The following is a 15,842-nucleotide window of genomic DNA, read 5'->3' as shown; positions in this document are numbered from 1 at the left end:
CTGTATCCAGTGCATGCTTTGAGCTCCTACTCTGTATCCACTTAATGCAGTGGGGTAGTGAAACCCCTGCTTTGGCAGCTAAAGCGGGGTGTTTTTTATCGGTCTCCTCTGTTTGCAACTCAGCAGAGAAAAGCTCATAATTAAACAAAGAAAATGGATTGATAGAAAAAGGAAAGTAGGATAGAAGGTAAAAAGGAAGGGTACATGAAAGGATGCATTGGTGGGTGAAATAATGGGTGAGACGGTGGGTGAATGAAAGTTTGCATGGGTGGGTGAACGGATTGATGGGTTGGAGAAAGTATGGGTAAATGGATGCATGTGTGGGTGAAAGCATGGGTAGGATGAATGTGTAAAAGGATGTGTGGGTAAGTGAAAAAATAGGAGGAAGGATGCATACGTGAGTGAAAGTGATGTAACAAGGTTTCATACGTACAGAAACTTGCTTGTACTCAACTCTCTCGAAATAACTTATTATATATTAACCAACATGTTTTGGTTATTAAAAATGTGTATTTCACAACATTTCTAGTATCTAGGGGAAGCTTGACAAACAGTAACTCAGATGCATTAGAAATGGCCGCTGCAAAGAAGGAATTTCACTGTGCATGCGTCTGCCACACTCACGTGGTGCGACGTCTTTTCTGCTTTGGTGGGAAATCTTTGCTTCTGCGCACTAGTGCCAGAAATGGCCGCTTTAAATGTCACATGCTAACGCTTATGCTGCAGCTTGTACTAAGCTTGTTTGTCTTGCTTAGAGTAGAGAGAAGTGGTATACAGTGCATTTATTTATTTTTGTATTCTAATATGTTTCTCTTTGACTTTGCTGATAGCTCGTACTTTGGGCCTGAATACTGTCACATCCTCTATCTTGGGTGATGCTGCGCAAGCGCTCTCTAACTCCACAATTGCTGAAGCATTGGCATTGTACAAGAGCCAGCACTCTTCTTACCCACAATGTTCCTGGGAACCTGCTCATCTGACCTCTAGAGAGGAAGCTACAAAATGCAATGTATTATAAATGTGTACTGATATTGCTGGAGCTAATAAAAGTGCATGGGAAAATAAATTATGGGCGGTAACCGGAATCAATTAAAACCAATATTGAAATTACCTCATCTTGGTATGGTGTGATGACCTCTCCTCGTCTTTCGAACCAATCACTGAAGGGGAACACATAGATTTGCAACATTTAGGGGTGGTACATTGCCCTCAAAATGGTATAACTAAGGTAGGTTTAGATAGAGAAATTGTCCGACTTGTCCGAATAGCTGCCCTGTCACTGACCCAACGCACTTAATAGGCGATCAAGAGCAGAGGTGCTGGCGGAGCACTCTGTCAGAACAATTGATTACCCAATCGGGGTACTAATTGGCTTTTCCTAGAGAGAGGGGTGTGACGCTGGCGTTGCACTTAGAGGAGGTCACCTGTCCTGATCTGCACCTGTCTTGTCCTGTGGGCACCTGATTAGTCGGGAGCCTGGCCCTGGTCTTTTTGCCCCAGCCCGTGACCAGGATTGTTCATTGCACCATTCTAGGTATATATAATCCATGTGTTATGTCCTTGTGCTATCTCCCCTTCTCACCCTTCCCAGGTACCAATGTTTAAAGGTGTTACTGTGATTTCTTACAAACGTTATGTCCTACTGGTTATATTCTTGCTTGTAAAATACATAGTAACGAGATTGTCACCGTCCCCCACAAGACGCTTCTAACCAGGCTTTATGACATCGGCCTGAGGGGGACGGTGCTGAGGTGGTTTACCTCTTTTCTGGAAGACCGCCGCCAGACGGTCTGGGTCTCCCAGAGCTCCGCCGAGATGCCGCCATTGGGAGTTGGGGTTCCACAGGGTTCTGTGTTGAGCCCCACATTATTTAACATCTTTATGTCCCCTCTGGCGGCCTTGGTAGAGGCGTATGGGGCCCAGATCGTCTCTTATGCCGACGACACGCAACTCCTCTTCACATGCGGGAAAGACCAAGAGTTTGTGGGAGAGAGAATCCGGGACTGCCTTGCGCTGGTCTTCGACTGGTTCCAGCGGAACGGTCTGAGGGCCAACTCGGGAAAGTCTGAGATTCTTTTTTTTGGTTGCGTTGCCGATCCTGAGTGGCAGCATTGGTGGCCGTCCGACATGAGCCCTCCTGTACAGTCCTCTGTGGTGGCCAAAAACCTGGGCGTCAAGCTCGACAATCAGCTGGCGCTCCGCACTCACATCCTTGGCCTGGCCGGCACCTGCTACGGACTATTGAAAATGCTCCGCAAATTTTTGCCTTTGTTATCTGAGGAGCATAGGAGGATTACAGTGCAGGAACTAGTCGGTTCGAGGCTAGATTATGCCAATGCTCTTTTTCTTGGCCTTCCCGATTATCTGGTCCAGCGCCTTCAGGTGGTGCAGAACTCTGCTGCCCGGGCGATCTTTGGTCTAGGGAGACGGGCTCGAGCGTCTGGGTTGCTCCAGTCGCTCCATTGGCTCCCCATTAGGAAGAGGATCCAGTTCAAATCCCTGACCCTGATGCACAAGGCTCTACATGGTTCAGGAGCGGGATACCTGCAGAGGAGACTGACTTTTTATCGTCTGGCTCGTTCCCTCCGTTCGGAAGCTCTTTGCAGAGCAGTGGTTCCACGGGTGAGGAAGGCTCGTGCGGGAGGGCGGTCTTTTGGCTGCAGAGCCCCCCAGCTTTGGAATCAGCTTCCATTCTCTCTGCGGAGTACTGTCAATTTACTCCAGTTTAGGAGGGGCCTGAAGACCTGGCTTTTTAACTCTTAGTTTGTTTTTACTGCTCATCGTCTCTTCTGTCTCGTTCTGTTGCTTGTTTTTAGCTGTGTTGTGTTATTTCAATATGAGTTGAGGGTGGAAAGCGTCGGGACACTCCCTGTGAGTAGCTGCACGCTATATAAAAGCTCCATAACATAACATAACATAACATTGTGGCTTTTCTCATTTTGACTCAGAAAATCTTTCATAAGATAAATCTTTTAAAACTTCTCCCCAAATCTGTGGTTTATTACAGGAAAGGTAAATGTTTTAAATACTGCCTATTTAAACTTAACCCCCTTTTCGATTAATTGGACTTATAGCAAAGGTGACAAGTATTGGTAAGTCATTGTTTACAGGTATAAGTCCTAAATGGTCTCAAGTACTGATAGGGTGATTAAAATTAGCAATTAGCTAGGCAGAACGGCTAGTTCAATGTGTGAATGTTTTATGGGCCCAGATGAGTAGGGTAAAACTGAGCTAGTTGGTCCCTGCGCGCTCTATCAGTGTACTTTTCTGATAGCAGTATGATGGTTAGGAATTAGTTAAAATAGGTAGTTAGTTGTGTATTGAATACTGATTATTGATTGATTATTGATTTTATGTACTAACCAATATCCGCTTGTGTTCTTAAATGTTGTCTGGAATCTCCCGGGATAAAGAAAGCGGGTGGTAAATAGAAGCCACGCTGCTGTGAGGTTACTTGCCTTGAGGAATAGGTGCGTAAAGTTAGGTAAAACTTGAAGCACTAGTTAGGGTTTATTTTTCTAGTATAAAAGTGAGAGTGTAGGGTAGCAAAGGAGATCGCTGGTGAAACTTTGGTCTCATATCACCTAGAAAGGGTAATTCTGAAGGAGTTGCAGGTTCTTATTGCTTAAGTGAAGAGTAAACGGAAGATTTTTTTACTCGCAGTGTTTGAAGAGTAGGCGGAATTAGGTTTACTCTTTGTGAAAGAAAATTGTCTTTTCTTTTGAATGTAGTCAATCAGGCACAGTAGCGAATGTTTTCATGCTGTCAATTAATAAAATGTGTAATTAAAATTTGAAAGAAGTTGACTTATTGTATTACCTTGCAAAGGAGGGAGTCAGTCGCGGGTGCTGCACTGACGTCACGGAGAGCCGAGCTGGGATTGGTAGAAACAGCCAGTATGTAGCCGTGAGAGAATTGTAAAGGAGGGGTGAGTGAGTGCAGAGAGTGAGATTTACGTCACAGAAAAGATGCGCAATCATTGGTAAACGCTGCTGTAAGTCTAAACCTCATTGGTCATTAAAATAATGAGACGCGCTGGTATTGGAGAAATATTTCTGCAAAATAAACAAACAAAATTAATTGAATTTATTGACATTACATACAAATCTAAATAGCGATATATGTGGCATTTAGATCCTGCATTTATAGGAAATTGTCCTGACAGAAAATATTTACAATTTGCGAGAGAACAACAAATTAGAGGAAGACCTTATATCATGTTCGGAGTAAAAAGAAAGATGTCGCTTTTCAGCAGAATAAAGAATTATTTGAAAAAAGACAAAGTTATTAAAACCAGAGAAGGAATTAGTATTCTACCACCTAACACGCCCGCATTATACATGATGGTAGAAAGGGGCTATCACACATGTGTGTGGTTAGAAAACTGGATAGAGTACACTAAGGAAGACAGTATTTTGGCATTTCCAGACCATGATACCTTTAATGGATTTATATAACGTAAGAAACCGTATGAATGAGCTAGATCCCAGACCAAGATTATCGCAATATGAAGCTCTAGAGGAGTGGGAGACAGAGGCATTTGAGCGAGACAGGTCCAGAAGTGACAGAAAATGGAGTAAGTTTTACCCTAAATTTCCAAAAGAGACAAGAGATAGGCAAATGAGAAGGCGGAGACAATCTATGTTAGTAGAGGGATTATATCCTGTTTTTACCACAGAAGAACCATCAGGAAATAAAAGTACAGGGAAAACAAAAATGTTAATGTCTATTGGTGATTCGGAGGATGATTATTTAGATGACTTGTTATTGAAAAATCCGCCACCTTACCAAAAGAAACTCAGAGGGTTACTCCTAGTGCTCCGTTCTTACAACCACCTTTAGTTCCGCAGGTTATAAATGAAACCTCAGTAGAAAAGGTACACCAAGAAAGAGAAAAGGAAGCTTTAAATAAATAGCATAGTGAAAAAATTCAGAACATTTTCCAATTAAATACAAGTCCTGAAGCTTTGACAATACCTGTAACAATAGGTCCCTTAGTTGCTTTATATGGAGATAAGCAAGCTAATCCTAAAGCTCCCGTTTTGACTGCACCCATAGTTCAGCCGAGAAAAGAAACCCTAATAGTTGATGATCAAGCAAGTGAATGTGAATCGGTAATTTCCTTAATGGACTTACCTATACGAGAACCAGTAAGTGACTCGATCAGGAAAATTACACCCCCATGTTCAAAAGAGGTACAGATTGAAACATCCTCAAACAAGGCATGCAACTGCAGTAAGTCCAGAAGAATTAGATAGATGGACTCGAGACATAGAGAAGCCTAAATCACAGTCAAGGGTATTGGAAATATTCAAATTGATTGTGGAATTAGAAGAAATAGTAGCAGGAAATGTGAGGCTGGACAGACTGAACTCATTTGATGAAGATTCATTATTGTTTATATGCAGAAGTATTACTCGAAATACAAAAATATATCATGAAATGTTAATGAATTTGGCTTTGGAAATGGGAATTGACATTGGCAAATCAAAGGTATAACAGAAACCATATAGAGCTGAATTTTCTGATAAAGATTTAGAAAACATGAATGTGTCAGGACAAAAATTGTAGATAAATGAATTGTTGTCGTTGTTGCAAAAATGGGATGATTTAGACAAATGGAAAGCTAGATAGACAAAGAAAAAGGAAGAGTCACAGGCAAATAAAACATCTTCCGAGTATTTACTAAAAGAAGCAGAAAAGTTCGAAAGAATGTGTCCGATGAGAGAAGTACCGGGAGGAGATTATGTACATGTCCCATGGTACAGACAAGATATTTTATAATTTACTAATGATTTCCCAAAGGTTAGAGAAAAACCTGTAGAATGGTACCGACAAGTTGAAAGGTTTGTGAAGGTGTCGAAAGTGCTGTTAAAAGATTTAGATGGGTTGTTTGACATTGTTGTTCCAGCTGATTTATGGACCGAGTGTAAAATTACAGTAGATTGGCCAAATGATGAATACCCTAGAGACCCTAAAACAGGAGCACCCTCGGATGATATGATGAAAAAATACAATTGGGTGATAACTTACTTAAAGGAAAGATTCCTCCAAAAGAAACCGATTGGACTGAAATAGATAGTACCACCCAAATAAAGATGAATCTGTACATGCATATTATGAACGCCTCTTGCAGGTATTTAAACTGTACAGTGGTTTAACCCCTTCGGTGCTCATGACGGAACGGTTCCGTCATGAGCGTCGGTTGGCCTGTGTTCATGACGGAACCGTTCTGTCATGAGTCCGTTGGCCCAATAGAACCTTCAGCACAGCGCGAAAATTCGCGCCGCGCTGAAGGGGTTAAAAAACTTTGATAATAAGGACAACACATTTTATTTATCGATTTGTGTCTGGACTAAAACCTGAAATCTCCCAAACAATTAAAGAGCATAAACTGTGTTGACAAGCAAAGTCTGTCGACGAAATTCTCAAGTATGCAAAATACTGTGAGGACGAAATTGATAATAAACTAAAGAAACTAGTGGGCTCAAGTGGAAATGGCAGAACAACAGAAACTTCAATTAAGTCAGCAAGCAAATAATCAGAAAAGATGGGAAGGCCAAGGTGAAGGAAGTGGGGGCAAACCTAGAGGGAAAATGAGTAAAGAAGAGGCAAAGAAAAAGTTTCCTTGTCCTGGGTGCGGAAAATTGGGACATTGGAGAAACAAGTGTAAATTAATACAAAATAATAATGTCCAAAATCAAAATTTTAATCCACAGACGCAGAATGAGGTGTCAATGAGACAGCTGCAACAGGTAATACAGAATCAGTTGCCTCACGCCCCTATGCCAGATTTTGTGAGTCAACCAAAATACTGTGTGGACACCAGATTTTGGGAGGAAAGTGGTAAGAAAAATATGGTAACACGGTTTCTTTTGCAGGACACACTTTTTGAATTAGAGGAAGATTGACAGTGCCTGTGTCAGAAGGCTCAAGAATCACTGGAGCCGACGTAGGTTCCTATGCCCCACCACCTCTGAAAGGAACAACTTAATGTATTCACTCTCTAAAACATATTATTTACTTTGAATGAACAATGAAGTCTCTTACCCCAATGTGACCTGGACTATGCCTCTCTCATGTAGGTAGCTGTTGTGTATTCTTCACAGTTCCTGCACATAAACCAATATTAGTGCGTTGTTCTTTTCTGAGTTTCTATTGATAAATCTTCGGATAAGTGAGGGGATTACCTGAATATAAATAGTTCCTTGTATAGTTCACTGGAAGTCTGCACTGTAATGATTTTAGAAAACGAACTAATTCTCGCTATAAGTAAGCTAAATTCTACCCTTAAATGGTATGCGAACTCCTAAGAATGAGTAACTAAACCTACTCTAAGTCTACTGAGTACCTAACTTGAATTCTATGAAGTGGCACTCAACGAATGCTTAATTCTACAAAGTCTCTCACAAAAGTCACTTGCCGGAATCCCACGTTGCGCATGCGAAATGAAGTCAACCAAGAAACAAGAAGCGCTGACAGGAAATTTCAGGACAAGGGCTTCACTCGAGAGCCGCGCTATGTCTCCGGTGAAGAAGTCAGTTGAAGTGCGCATATTCCTGAGCAGCCGTGCGCTTCATCACCACAGCGGCTCGCGCGCTCTAGAAGACTAGAACGGTCACCCAGCACTGTTTGTGGCCCTCGTCTGCGGCCATGTTGGGGTACTCGCTCTCCAAGGTTCTGGAAGCAGTGCTGCAGGAATAGGGTAGTCACTCTGTGCTGTCTCCTCCAATGTGGATATTTTGAGGTTTGCTTTAGTGACCGCTGAATTTTTGCTTGAACTGACCTAATGCTAGCTATCGTGCCTGGAGTCTTGACAGTACCCCCCTTCAAGAAAGGTCCCCCCAGAGTGGGTTTGTTGGGGAACGTTTTATGAAAAGCTTCAACTAGTCGTGGGGCATGTACATTAACAGATGGTTCCCATGACCGCTCTTCAGGTCCGTAACCCTTCCATTCTATCAAGTAAAACAGTTTATTCTTATTGATTTTAGAATCTAAGATCCTGCTGACCTCATATTCATCGCTGGATTCAACTACGATAGATGGTGGGGAGTCTTTTAATCTGACCTGGTCTGGACTCTTCTTTAGTAGGGAAATGTGGAAAGTAGGATGAATTTTCAATGATTTGGGTAGTTGTAGCCTAACCACTACAGGATTGATGATTTTCATGATTTTGAATGGTCCTATGAATCTAGGCTGAAACTTCCGATTACCCTTCAATCGCAAATGTTTTGTGGATAGCCATACCTTTTCACCTACTTCAAACTGGGGACCCTGTCTTCTCTTTTTATCTGCCTGTTTCTTATAGGATTGGTTTGCCTTGTTTAAATTCCTCAACGCACTTTTGTAAGAACCCTGTAGCTCTTTCATTACACTAGTAATGGCTGGGACATCTCCATTCTGTTTCCCTAGTGTGATTGTCGGATGTCTGCCTGTATTCAAATAAAATGGAGTAAACCCTGTGGAGTCATGAGTTGCATTATTGTATGCAAATTCTGCGGTCCACAATAATTCAGACCATTCAACATCCTGTTCCAACAGATAGAGGCGCAAATATTGCTCCAAATCTTGGTTCAACCTCTCGGTCTGACCGTCTGTTTCAGGATGATAACTAGTCGAATAACGTGTATCAATGCCTAAATTGTGCATAAAGGCCTTCCAAAATCTAGACATGAACTGTGAACCTCTATCTGATATGATTACCTGAGGAATTCCGTGTGCCCGAATTATGTGTTGGTTAAAGGTCTGCACTAATTGAGATGCTGTGGGTACTGCCTTAAAAGGAATGAAGTGTCCCATTTTAGTAAATGAGTACACCACCACCAAGATCACTGTATTACCTTGACTAGAGGGCAGATCCACAATCAGATCTAGTGTCACTGTGTGCCATGGGTATGGTGCATTAGGTAAGGGTTGCAGTAACCCCTGTGGGGCCTGTCGACTAGGTTTCCCCTTTATGCAAATCTCACAGGTTGAAACATATTGTCTTACTTGAGCTGCCAAGCCAGGCCACCAAAAGTGCCGCCTGACCAATTCTTCAGTCTTCTTAACTCCTTTGTGACCCACCAACCGATCATCGTGGCAACCCTTCATGGCCTCTTCCTGAAGTTTTCTGGTGGGAAGATATAATCTGCCTTCATGATAAGGAAGTCCGCTGACAAGAGTTCTTTTTACATCTGACTCTACCCATTTGCGGAGATCCTCTTCTGAGCAGACTTGCTGAATTTGTTCATCAAATTCTTTCAAGTGCATGGCGCCAATGATTTGTTTCAACTGAACTATTGGTTCCTCGACTGAGGGTTTTTCTTCGGCTGCAGGGTTCATGCGCGAAAGGGCATCGGCCTTCCCATTTTTCGCACCAGGTTTGTAAGTGATCACAAAGTCGAACTCTGAGAAATACAGGGACCATCTTAATTGACGTGGCGAAAGTGTTTTTGCAGACTTAAGAAATTGAAGATTACGATGGTCGGTAAATACCGTGACAGTATGCTTGGCCCCCAGTAGGTAGTGACGCCAGTCTTGGAATGCCTCTCTGACAGCCAACAACTCCTTGTCGGCGATGGAGTAATTACGCTCAGTGTCAGACAGTTTCCTGGAACGGTAGGCAACAGGATGTAGTTGTCCCGTAGTTTTGTTTCTCTGCGATAATATTCCACTGGTTGCAAAGTCTGACGCATCTGTCTCGACAAAAAATGCTTGTTCCGGGTCTGGGTGCATTAGAATTGGAGCGCTAATGAATGCAGTCTTCAAGTCTTGGAAGGCTTGTTCCGCATTTGCTGTCCACTCAAATTTTTGTCCCTTCTTTAGCAAATGAGTGATGGGAGTGACTTTAGACGAGAAATTAGGAATAAACCTCCGGTAAAAAATGGCAAAGCCAATAAAACTTTGGATTTCTTTCACACTCCCTGGTGATGACCACTCCTGAATTGTACGAACCTTTGAATTGTCCATCTCGACCCCAGCTGCGGACAACATGAATCCCAAGAACTCCACCTTCTCTGCATGAAATGAACACTTTTCCAACTTCACATACAAGTGGTTATCCAAAAGCTTTTGGAGAATGGCTCGCACGTGCCTGACGTGATCCTCCATATTGTTGGAAAAAATCAGTATGTCATCAATATATACTACAGCCACGTGATCCAGGAATTCCCGTAGGACGTCGTTTACGAAGTTTTGAAATGCTGCCGGGGCATTGCTCAACCCATAAGGCATTACTTGATACTCAAATAATCCATACTTGGTCCGGAAGGCTATTTTCCATTCATCACCCTCGGCAACTCTCACCAAATGGTAAGCCCCACGTAGATCAAGCTTGGTGTAAATTTTAGCTCCTTTAACTTGGTCCAATAGCTGATTGATGAGGGGTAATGGATACCGGTTTTTCACAGTGACTTGATTCAGGGCTCTATAATCAATACACATGCGAAGGGTCCCATCCTTTTTTGGCCGGAAGAAAAGCGGAGAAGAAACAGGGGATTGAGATGGCCTTATGAATCCCATTTTAGTGTATTCTTCCAAATATTCTTTGAGATAGATGTTTTCCTTTTCTGTGAGCGCATAAACTCGGCTACAGGGTAGGTTGGCACCGGCTTCCAACTCAATTTTACAATCGTAGCTCCTGTGTGGCGGTAGTTTTTCTGCATTTCTTTTGTCGAACACACTTGCCAAATCTTGATATTCTTTAGGTATCTCTTCAGCACTGACTGTGCAAATGTGAAGCGACAGTTGAGCCAACTCGGTGGCCGGTGATCGTTCGCATTCCTCCAGGTTTTTAGCAAGACAATTCTTCTGACAATATTCCGAGTTCATCTTGACCGCCCTTCTCTCCCAATCAATAATCGGGTTATGAGCAGTCAACCTTGGCAGACCTAAGATCAGTTGGAACTGGGGTGCGTCTATAAGGTTAAATCTGATAAATTCTTGATGACCCTGTAACCCCTCCAATTCCAAGGTTTCTGTTTCTTCTACTATAGGACCTAAGGTTAAATTGGTACCGTCGACCGCTTTCACCACTTCAAGGTTCTTCTTCTTAATCGCCTTTATACCCATCTCTTGTGCATATTTCTGATCGCAGAAGTTTCCTGTAGCCCCCGAATCAATCATAACTGAAACTTCTTCCAACTTCTGGAGTCCGAATTTGACTGTAAAAGACGCTGTGAGGTGAGGGGCTGCTGACTGTAATGTGTTAACCAATTGCTGATGTTCATGAGTTGACTGTTCGGAACATCCCACCAGGGCAACTCCCTTTACTGGTGGGATCGGTCTTTTAACCCCTGGTTGTTTTTGTTTTTCTTCGGACATTCTCTCACAAAATGCCCTGAGGTTCCACAATACAGACACAACTGATTTGCTCGTCTCTTGTCTTTTTCCTCCTGCGAGAGAGGTCCTCTAATGGAACCTATTTGCATTGGTTCTTCTCCGGTACCTGCATCGGGTTTCGAGGGTTCGGATTTCATACGGTCTAGACGTGGCACAAATGACTTGTAATCTCGCTTCTTTTCTGACCTTCTTTCAAACAATCGATGTTCAATTTGAAGAACTAAATCTATCAGTTCTGATATTTCCTGAGGACGTTTAGGGATCTGAGCTAAGGCATCTTTTATTTCATCCTTAAGACCTCGATAGAATATCGCCGCACGTTTACTGTCAGGCCAATCTGTTTCGACGATTAGTTTGTTGAACTGGGCTATGTACGCTACCAATTCTCGATTGCCTTGCTTGAGATCTAGGAGTTCATTGTCTGTAGCTTGGTTAGCAGTTCTTCTATCGAATATTCAAAAGAATTCTTTCTTGAAACGGTCGAAATCATATAATGCTGCGTCATTTCGAGCAACCAACGGCATGGACCAAGCAGCGGCGTCTCCGCTCAAATAAGACAACATGAATGCAACCTTGGCTTGATCCTCTTTGAAAACTACTGATCTGCACAAGAAATGCAAGGAACATTGAGTGAGGAAAATTTGGGCCTTATGGGGGTCCCCACTAAAGCGTTCAGGGTTAGCTAAAGGAACAATTGGAGCCACTGAATGAATCACTTGCGTGGCCACTTCCGAACCGGAGTTGTGTGAGGAATTGAAACTAGGCAAAGGAGTAGTTCCCGCTATGAGTTCCTCTAATTTCTGTTGAACATGACGAGTTTCTTGTTGGGACCTTTTTACCTCATTCCTAAGGACCCTATTCTCTTCTGTAGAGCGTGTAAGCTGACCTGTAACCCTTCTAAGATTCCCGCCAAAGAATTCAAATCAAATCCCTCAGCCATATCGACTCGAGTGAAAAAGTTGGCACTTCAATCTGTCAGAAGGCTCAAGAATCACTGGAGCCGACGTAGGTTCCTATGCCCCACCACCTCTGAAAGGAACAACTTAATGTATTCACTCTCTAAAACATATTATTTACTTTGAATGAACAATGAAGTCTCTTACCCCAATGTGACCTGGACTATGCCTCTCTCATGTAGGTAGCTGTTGTGTATTCTTCACAGTTCCTGCACATAAACCAATATTAGTGCGTTGTTCTTTTCTGAGTTTCTATTGATAAATCTTCGGATAAGTGAGGGGATTACCTGAATATAAATAGTTCCTTGTATAGTTCACTGGAAGTCTGCACTGTAATGATTTTAGAAAACGAACTAATTCTCGCTATAAGTAAGCTAAATTCTACCCTTAAATGGTATGCGAACTCCTAAGAATGAGTAACTAAACCTACTCTAAGTCTACTGAGTACCTAACTTGAATTCTATGAAGTGGCACTCAACGAATGCTTAATTCTACAAAGTCTCTCACAAAAGTCACTTGCCGGAATCCCACGTTGCGCATGCGAAATGAAGTCAACCAAGAAACAAGAAGCGCTGACAGGAAATTTCAGGACAAGGGCTTCACTCGAGAGCCGCGCTATGTCTCCGGTGAAGAAGTCAGTTGAAGTGCGCATATTCCTGAGCAGCCGTGCGCTTCATCACCACAGCGGCTCGCGCGCTCTAGAAGACTAGAACGGTCACCCAGCACTGTTTGTGGCCCTCCTCTGCGGCCATGTTGGGGTACTCGCTCTCCAAGGTTCTGGAAGCAGTGCTGCAGGAATAGGGTAGTCACTCTGTGCGGTCTCCTCCAATGTGGATATTTTGAGGTTTGCTTTAGTGACCGCTGAATTTTTGCTTGAACTGACCTAATGCTAGCTATCGTGCCTGGAGTCTTGACAGTACCCCCCTTCAAGAAAGGTCCCCCCAGAGTGGGTTTGTTGGGGAACGTTTTATGAAAAGCTTCAACTAGTCGTGGGGCATGTACATTAACAGATGGTTCCCAGGACCGCTCTTCAGGTCCGTAACCCTTCCATTCTATCAAGTAAAACAGTTTATTCTTAGTGATTTTAGAATCTAAGATCCTGCTGACCTCATATTCTTCGCTGTATTCAACTACGATAGATGGTGGGGAGTCTTTTAATCTGACATGGTCTGGACTCTTCTTTAGTAGGGAAATGTGGAAAGTAGGATGAATTTTCAATGATTTGGGTAGTTGTAGCTTAACCACTACAGGGTTGATGATTTTCATGATTTTGAATGGTCCTATGAATCTAGGCTGAAACTTCCGATTACCCTTCAATCGCAAATGTTTTGTGGATAGCCATACCTGTTCACCTACTTCAAACTGGGGACCCTGTCTTCTCTTTTTATCTGCCTGTTTCTTATAGGATTGGTTTGCCTTGTTTAAATTCCTCAACGCACTTTTGTAAGAACCCTGTAGCTCTTTCATTACACTAGTAATGGCTGGGACATCTCCATTCTGTTTCCCTAGTGTGATTGTCGGATGTCTGCCTGTATTCAAATAAAATGGAGTAAACCCTGTGGAGTCATGAGTTGCATTATTGTATGCAAATTCTGCGGTCCACAATAATTCAGACCATTCAACATCCTGTTCCAACAGATAGAGGCGCAAATATTGCTCCAAATCTTGGTTCAACCTCTCGGTCTGACCGTCTGTTTCAGGATGATAACTAGTCGAATAACGTGTATCAATGCCTAAATTGTGCATAAAGGCCTTCCAAAATCTAGACATGAACTGTGAACCTCTATCTGATATGATTACTGAGGAATTCCGTGTGCCCGAATTATGTGTTGGTTAAAGGTCTGCACTAATTGAGAAGCTGTGGGTACTGCCTTAAAAGGAATGAAGTGTCCCATTTTAGTAAATGAGTACACCACCACCAAGATCACTGTATTACCTTGACTAGAGGGCAGATCCACAATCAGATCTAGTGTCACTGTGTGCCATGGGTATGGTGCATTAGGTAAGGGTTGCAGTAACCCCTGTGGGGCCTGTCGACTAGCTTTCCCCTTTATGCAAATCTCACAGGTTGAAACATATTGTCTTACTTGAGCTGCCAAGCCAGGCCACCAAAAGTGCCGCCTGACCAATTCTTTAGTCTTCTTAACTCCTTTGTGACCCGCCAACCGATCATCGTGGCAACCCTTCATGGCCTCTTCCTGAAGTTTTCTGGTGGGAAGATATAATCTGCCTTCATGATAAGGAAGTCCGCTGACAAGAGTTCTTTTTACATCTGACTCTACCCATTTGCGGAGATCCTCTTCTGAGCAGACTTGCTGAATTTGTTCATCGAATTCTTTCAAGTGCATGGCGCCAATGATTTGTTTCAACTGAACTATTGGTTCCTCGACTGAGGGTTTTTCTTCGGCTGCAGGGTTCATGCGCGAAAGGGCATCGGCCTTCCCATTTTTCGCACCAGGTTTGTAAGTGATCACAAAGTCGAACTCTGAGAAATACAGGGACCATCTCAATTGACGTGGCGAAAGTGTTTTTGCAGACTTAAGAAATTGAAGATTACGATGGTCGGTAAATACCGTGACAGTATGCTTGGCCCCCAGTAGGTAGTGACGCCAGTCTTGGAATGCCTCTCTGACAGCCAACAACTCCTTGTCGGCAATGGAGTAATTACGCTCAGTGTCAGACAGTTTCCTGGAACGGTAGGCAACAGGATGTAGTTGTCCCGTAGTTTTGTTTCTCTGCGATAATATTCCACCGGTTGCAAAGTCTGACGCATCTGTCTCGACAAAAAATGCTTGTTCCGGGTCTGGGTGCATTAGAATTGGAGCGCTAATGAATGCAGTCTTCAAGTCTTGGAAGGCTTGTTCCGCATTTGCTGTTCACTCAAATTTTTGTACCTTCTTTAGCAAATGAGTGATGGGAGTGACTTTAGACGAGAAATTAGGAATAAACCTCCGGTAAAAAATGGCAAAGCCAATAAAACTTTGGATTTCTTTCACACTCCCTGGTGATGACCACTCCTGAATTGTACGAACCTTTGAATTGTCCATCTCGACCCCAGCTGCGGACAACATGAATCCCAAGAACTCCACCTTCTCTGCATGAAATGAACACTTTTCCAACTTCACATACAAGTGGTTATCCAAAAGCTTTTGGAGAATGGCTCGCACGTGCCTGACGTGATCCTCCATATTGTTGGAAAAAATCAGTATGTCATCAATATATACTACAGCCACTCGATCCAGGAATTCCCGTAGGACGTCGTTTACGAAGTTTTGAAATGCTGCCGGGGCATTGCTCAATCCATAAGGCATTACTTGATACTCAAATAATCCATACTTGGTCCGGAAGGCTATTTTCCATTCATCACCACCGGCAACTCTCACCAAATGGTAAGCCCCACGTAGATCAAGCTTGGTGTAAATTTTAGCTCCTTTAACTTGGTCCAATAGCTGATTGATGAGGGGTAATGGATACCGTTTTTTCACAGTGACTTGATTCAGGGCTCTATAATCAATACACATGCGAAGGGTCCCATCCTTTTTTGGCCGGAAGAAAAGCGGAGAA

This window comes from Lissotriton vulgaris, chromosome 3_1 (genome assembly GCF_964263255.1).
Source record: "Lissotriton vulgaris chromosome 3_1, aLisVul1.2, whole genome shotgun sequence".
Taxonomy (NCBI): domain Eukaryota; kingdom Metazoa; phylum Chordata; class Amphibia; order Caudata; family Salamandridae; genus Lissotriton; species Lissotriton vulgaris.
The sequence above is the reverse complement of the archived record's forward strand: the minus strand, read 5'-3'. Positions refer to the sequence as shown.